Here is a 6000-nt window from a genome sequence, read left to right on the forward strand (position 1 = left end):
AGACTCTCTCCCTTCTGGCTTGGAGGAAGCAACCTGCCATGTTGGTGAGGCCCACCTGGTGAGGAAATGAGGGTGGCACTCTGGCCAGCAGCCAGTAAGAAATTAAGGCCCTCAGTCCAAAAACCCTCAAGGAACTGAATCCGACCAACAGTCATGTGAGCAAGCTTGGCAGTAGATTCTTCCCCGGTTGAGCCTTCAGATAAGACCCCAGTCAGGGCCAACACCGTGATTGCAACCCCATGAGAAATTGTAAAGCAGAGGAGCCAGCTAAGTTATGCCCAATTTATGACCCACGGCAACTGTGAAATAATAAATGTGTGCTGTTTTAATCTGGTAAGTCTGAGGTAGTTTGTTATGCAGCAATATATAACTAGTAGATTCGTTTTACATTTTCCGACCTTTTCTCTGTAGATCACCCAAGGGCCTTCTTGCCCTTGGTCCAGCCAGCACTTGACTTATTTCCAATAGGAACATGAACAAGCACATGTGTTGTTTCTGGTTTCTAATATTATTCCTGGGGGACAAAGAAGGAAGATGTTACAATCTGGCCCACCTTACGGACGGGGAGGTGAGAACAGGGCTGAGAACAGAACCGTAAACATTGTGCACATGATGCACTGTCTGCTTTGCTGGGACAACTGGGAAGAAAATAACCTCCGAATCCAAGACTGTAGGCTTGGCCGTATCTGAATACATGAGGCATCTGTTAAGACAGCAAGGAAGAGCCGATAAATCATCAGAAGGGCTTAGCAGCGAACCATCACACAGTGGTCCATTTGCTAGGCAAGCTCGCTGTGCCACGTTACAGTAGTTACAGTGAGAAAAGTCACTCTTTGGAGTTGATAAATACTATCCTTGCTATGTGTATTTTTTTTTTTTACTGAAAGCAATCGAGGCATGGTATTTAGCCATGCTACAAAACAGACTGTCAGCGGGATATAACTTAGATGGGATATGCTTTATCTTGGTACTGACAAGTGGCTCTCTGATATTTTTTAAAGGGGAAAAAATCAAGAAAACAATGAAAATTTCCTGTCCAGCTGCAGTACAGTTATTTAAATGCCTTTAAAAATTAACTGAATGGTTTTGCCTTATAAGTTTTGAATCCTAAAGGGTATTTTCCCTATACTTTGCTTTCACAGAATGTTAGTGATATAATAGGACTTAGAGATCCTCTGATGAAACTTCTCATTTTATAGATAAAGAACCAAGGTCAGAGAGGGGAGCCTGGCTTTTCTTCATATCATAAACGAGGTTAATTCAGAGAAGAGACAAATAACAAGCCAGGCTTGAAGTCAAGCATTTTGATTTCATCCTTATGACAACCTAAGAGGTACTATCATGATCCCCATTTTACTGATGAAAAGAGGCAAATCTCAGAGAGGTTAAGTAGCTGATGCCATGTCACATAGCTCATAAGAGAGGAACAGAGCCTAGATTCAAATGCAACTCTTCCTGACCCCAGAGCCTCAGCCTTTAAGCAATTCTAAAAGCCATACTACCTTCCTGCACAGAGCTCCTAACTTTTGTTAAAGACGCCTTTCAAAAGACCCAGTTGATAGAAAGACAATAAATTTTTTTCCCACCAGAAACCTTTGTTAATAAGCTGGCTGTCTAGAAATATAGGAAGGAAGGAAGTTAAATTCATCTTCTGCACCTGCTTTGTCTCCTTTATTTCCACCCCCAGGGCCAGTCCTCTCATTCACTGGAAACTTCGGCTCTCATCTCACTTTCCAATCTGCATGTATCAGTTAGCTTTTGCTGCATAAAGAAATACCCCACAACTTCATGGCTTAAAACAAAGATCATTGACTAAGGAGTGTGTAAAGGGAAAGAATCCCAGAAGGTGGAGAGTGAAACTTCCCTGACCTTCCATCTCCAGTGTAACCCACAGACTTTTTATAATCCATCTCTTCAGCTCAACATGCCCAAAGTGAACACATGATGATCTCTTTAAAATATGCACCTTCTGAATCCTTTATCTCAGAGAAGTGTACCATCACCTATCCATTCTCCAAAATCAGAAATCCCAGAGGCATCTGGTCTCCTGTCTCAGCTTCATCTCTCTGTCCTTTCAGAAACAGGCTATGATGTAAAACCTAAAATTCAGACTCACTGTTATGTGGTGCCTTGAGTTCTGGTAAAATCAGGAGGACCTCGAATGGCTTAAGCACAAGTTTCCCTCCCTATCCTGTTCTTACAGAAAAGGTCCCCCAGTAAACAATGCTTCTTATCAAGGGACCAGCCACTGTTCCTGCTTATCCCCGAGTAGCAGGTTTTATCTCCTTGTTAGCCGGCACAATTAGTCAAACAAGCCAATCACGTTCTTTTTCGGGAATAGGGGGCAACTCACCCTATGGGTACTATAAAATTTGTCTCCCACAGCTCCTGCTGATGCAATCTGTTCCCAGTGGTAACCTCCTTAGTGTGTGGTTCCCTCCTCCCCTGGGTTGTGAACATATGTGACATAAAGTGCTGTCCAGCTCACTTGTCCAGTGTCTGGTGTTATGTGTTGGCTTATCCCTTATGACTCTAGGGCAGAAATCCGTCCTTCACTGATGGGGCGAGTAGGAGGTGATAAAACACAGGTCTTTGGAGGCTTTTTTTCCTAAATCCCTCTCATATGCCTGCCCTCTTCTCTGGCTTTCATCACTTTTCATTGAATCATTATAGTAGTTTTCCTAACTGGTCCCCTTTCCTCTGCCTGATGCTTTCACTCCACCATCTATACTGCTGCCAGGGTATCTTTCTAAAATACAAAAATGAACACATTATTTCTTTGCTTTAAGTCCATTAGTGGCTTCCTACACCTCTCAGGGTAGAAATAAAACCCCTTAGTTGAGCTTCCGTAGCTTTTCCTGGTCTGGTCTTGGCTTTCTCTCTGGCCTCATCTCTTAGCACTCCACAACCTTCATGCGTTACTTGTGTTTTCTTTCCTAATCTTTGGGCCTCTTGGATTTCAGGTCAAGGTTCTTTCCTTCTGTACCAGACTCTTATGAGTCCTTGATGACTCACCTCTTGACATGCTCCTCCAGGAAGCCTTCCTTAATCATCTCTCAGTGATTAACAGCATTCTGAACTCTAACCATACCCCATGCTTACCCCGACCACAGCACATACCTATATTCTACTTATCTCTTTGCTTGTCCTTCTTTCCCACTGATAAACTCAAAAGCTGATGGTAGCCTCTGGAATATAGAAGGCATTCAATACATATCTGTAAATCAATGATAAATGAAAGTTTAAGAACTGCCAGTGCCAATGAGTAGTTTGTTTTCTTTCTCATGACTGAGGTGCAGCCTCTTACAAATGGATTTTGTAAAAGGTTTAATCTCTTTTTTTCAAGGTTTTTTTGCCCCATCCGTTCATGTTCATGTTAACCTGATTTCAGAAGAAACTGTTTAGCACAATTCTATTTTAAGAACATAAATTCATAGGGGCAGGAAATGAGAAATTGCTCATTGAAATGCTCTTGGGAAATTTTAGTCTATGCCTTGTGTTGTTTAAAATAAAATAGCTCCAAACCAGGATATAGAAGAGGAGGCGAAATGAAACCTTGGCCTAGGACTTCCCTGGTAGCACAGTGGTTAAGAATCCGCCTGCCAATGCACGGCACATGGGTTCGAGCCCTGGTCCAGGAAGATCCCACATGCCACGGAACAACTAAGACAGTGTGCCACAACTACTGAGCCTGTGCTCTAGAGCCCACAAGCCACAACTACTGAGCCCACGTGCCTCAACTACTGAAGCCCGCGTGCCTAGAGCCTGTGCTGTGCAACAAGAGAAGCCACCACAATGAGAAGCCCACACACCGCAATGAAGAGTAGCCCCCGCTCGCCGCAACTAGAGAAAGCCCGTGCACAGCAATGAAGACCCAATGCAGCCCCCAAAAAAATAAATAGATAAAAATAAAATTTTTAAAAAAGAAAAACTTGGTCTATAACATTATTTCAGATAAAAATCCCCTTGTAACAAAGGAACACCATAGGAAATTGACTTGTTAAAGGGATTTCTTTTTTTAAAATAAATACAGGGTGAGAAATTTCATAAGTTACCTAGAGAAACATGGGCTGGCAGAGGATGGAGTCCCAGTTTCTGCAGTGACTAAGCACATGAAGGAAAAGATCTAAACTAGAAAAGCAAGAAGAGGGTTGTCATGCACATGTGTGCCCATCCTTTCTCTACCTTTCTGAGCCACTGGGTCATTTGACATGGGGATGACTTGACGGGGTGTTTTCTTTCTGTCTTTGTTCTGTTTTGTAGATGTGGATGTGGAATGCAGATTTCCCTGATGGGAGGAGTTAGTCCCTTTGAGGTCAGGTAATGATGGATTAAGAGTAAGTGTTATCCTTCTTATGATTAATTCTATTTACTAGTACAGTTTAAGTAAAGAAGAGATTTGAGTTAATTCTTGTTAAAATGGTTTGATAAGTAGCACTTATGGACAGGCCCCTTTCTAAAGACTTGAAATAACTGAGTCATTTAATTCACATGCCAACCCTATGTACTGGGTCCTATCATTTTCCCTATTTTGCAGATGGGTAAGTTGAGACTCAGAAAAGTTAAGTAACTTGTCTAAGACCACACAGCTAAGAAGCTGCCTAGCCAGGATTTGAGCCAGATTGTCTGGCTATGGAATTGGCATCTTTAAACACTACAACTAGGGAAGGAAACTTGATTGAATTCTTACTCAGTGCTAGCTATTGGGATTTAAATCATTTTCTTTAATCTTGACAACAAATAATGGATACTTTACTCTTATTTTATAAGAGAAATCAGGGGTCACAGATCATAAGGGAGAGCTGTCAGAGGCAGATCTGGGCTATGATTCCTGGGTAACACACTAACTTAAGACGCTTTTCATCCTGCTGCATGCTGTGTGGGTAAATTAGGAAGGAGTATTGGAATTCTTATCTTCTGATTGTTTACTATCCCCAATACAATTTTGAAGGCTCTTATAATTTTGAAATCCTGCCTTCTCAAATGTCAATAAACAGCCCCATTGAAGACAAATCCAATTAAATTGGCTTGAGAGCCATAAATTAAAAAGTAGGGGGTAAAATCAGATGTTAAATCCTTGGGCAAAGATCCTAGCCACTATAAATCAGGTCTTGGATTCATTTTGACATCCCAACCATCCACCCCAAATGTCAGCCTCAAATCTTCCCAACTACGAAGCTCAAAATCAAATTAAATCTCGGTGCTGTTGCTCTGCTGTTTGGGCCAATTTCTCTGTCTCTCTGTTTCTGTCTCTCTCTCTCTGTCTCTCTCTCTGTCTCTCTCTCTGTCTCTGTCTCTCTGTCTCTCTCTCTCTCTTGTCTCTCAACCACCCCTTCTCTCTCCTGGGCTCAGAGTCAGAAAACCCAGGCTGAGACCTGCCGAGGGGTCTTTGTTCTGAGATGGCAAAACAGGCTTAGATGGAAGGAAACACACTATTCTTTGTGTTCTGGATTCAGAGGCAAGAAGGAAGCTAAGTGGATGCAAACTCCTCACTTTATGAAAGAGTTTGAAGCTCAGAGAAGATAAAAAGCAGCATGGTAGGACCAAAGCACAGGGGAGCTAGATTTGAATTATGACTCATCCGTACCCAGTGGAGTAACTGAGCAATGGGTCCTCTTAGTACCTCGTTTTCACATTTATAAGGTAGAAATGAAAACAGATTTAAAGGAGATAGCACACCTCATTTTATATATATATATATATATATATAAAACTTTGTTGTTTTTTTTTTTTACTGTTCAAGGTCAGCTAGTGAGATTGTGGCGGTCTTGGAACAGGGATTCTGAGCTACTCTCAGTCCTGTTCATTCTTTGCTACTTTTTGCCTTTGCCCACAGCCTATTTAAACAAGCCATTTTCTCTCGGAGAACAGATAAGCACCTATCATTTTTCCATTCTTTTTATGAACCTCAGGTGAAACCCAAGTTCTCACATGCAAATGCGCTAGAACTCTTCCCCTACACTGACTGCCTGTGGCGACTGTAGTCTCCAGAGCAGCCAG

This window comes from Delphinapterus leucas, chromosome 13, assembly GCF_059928025.1.
Source record: "Delphinapterus leucas isolate spDelLeu-1000000601 "Yukka" chromosome 13, BTC_Dleu_Yukka2, whole genome shotgun sequence".
Lineage (NCBI taxonomy): Eukaryota > Metazoa > Chordata > Mammalia > Artiodactyla > Monodontidae > Delphinapterus > Delphinapterus leucas.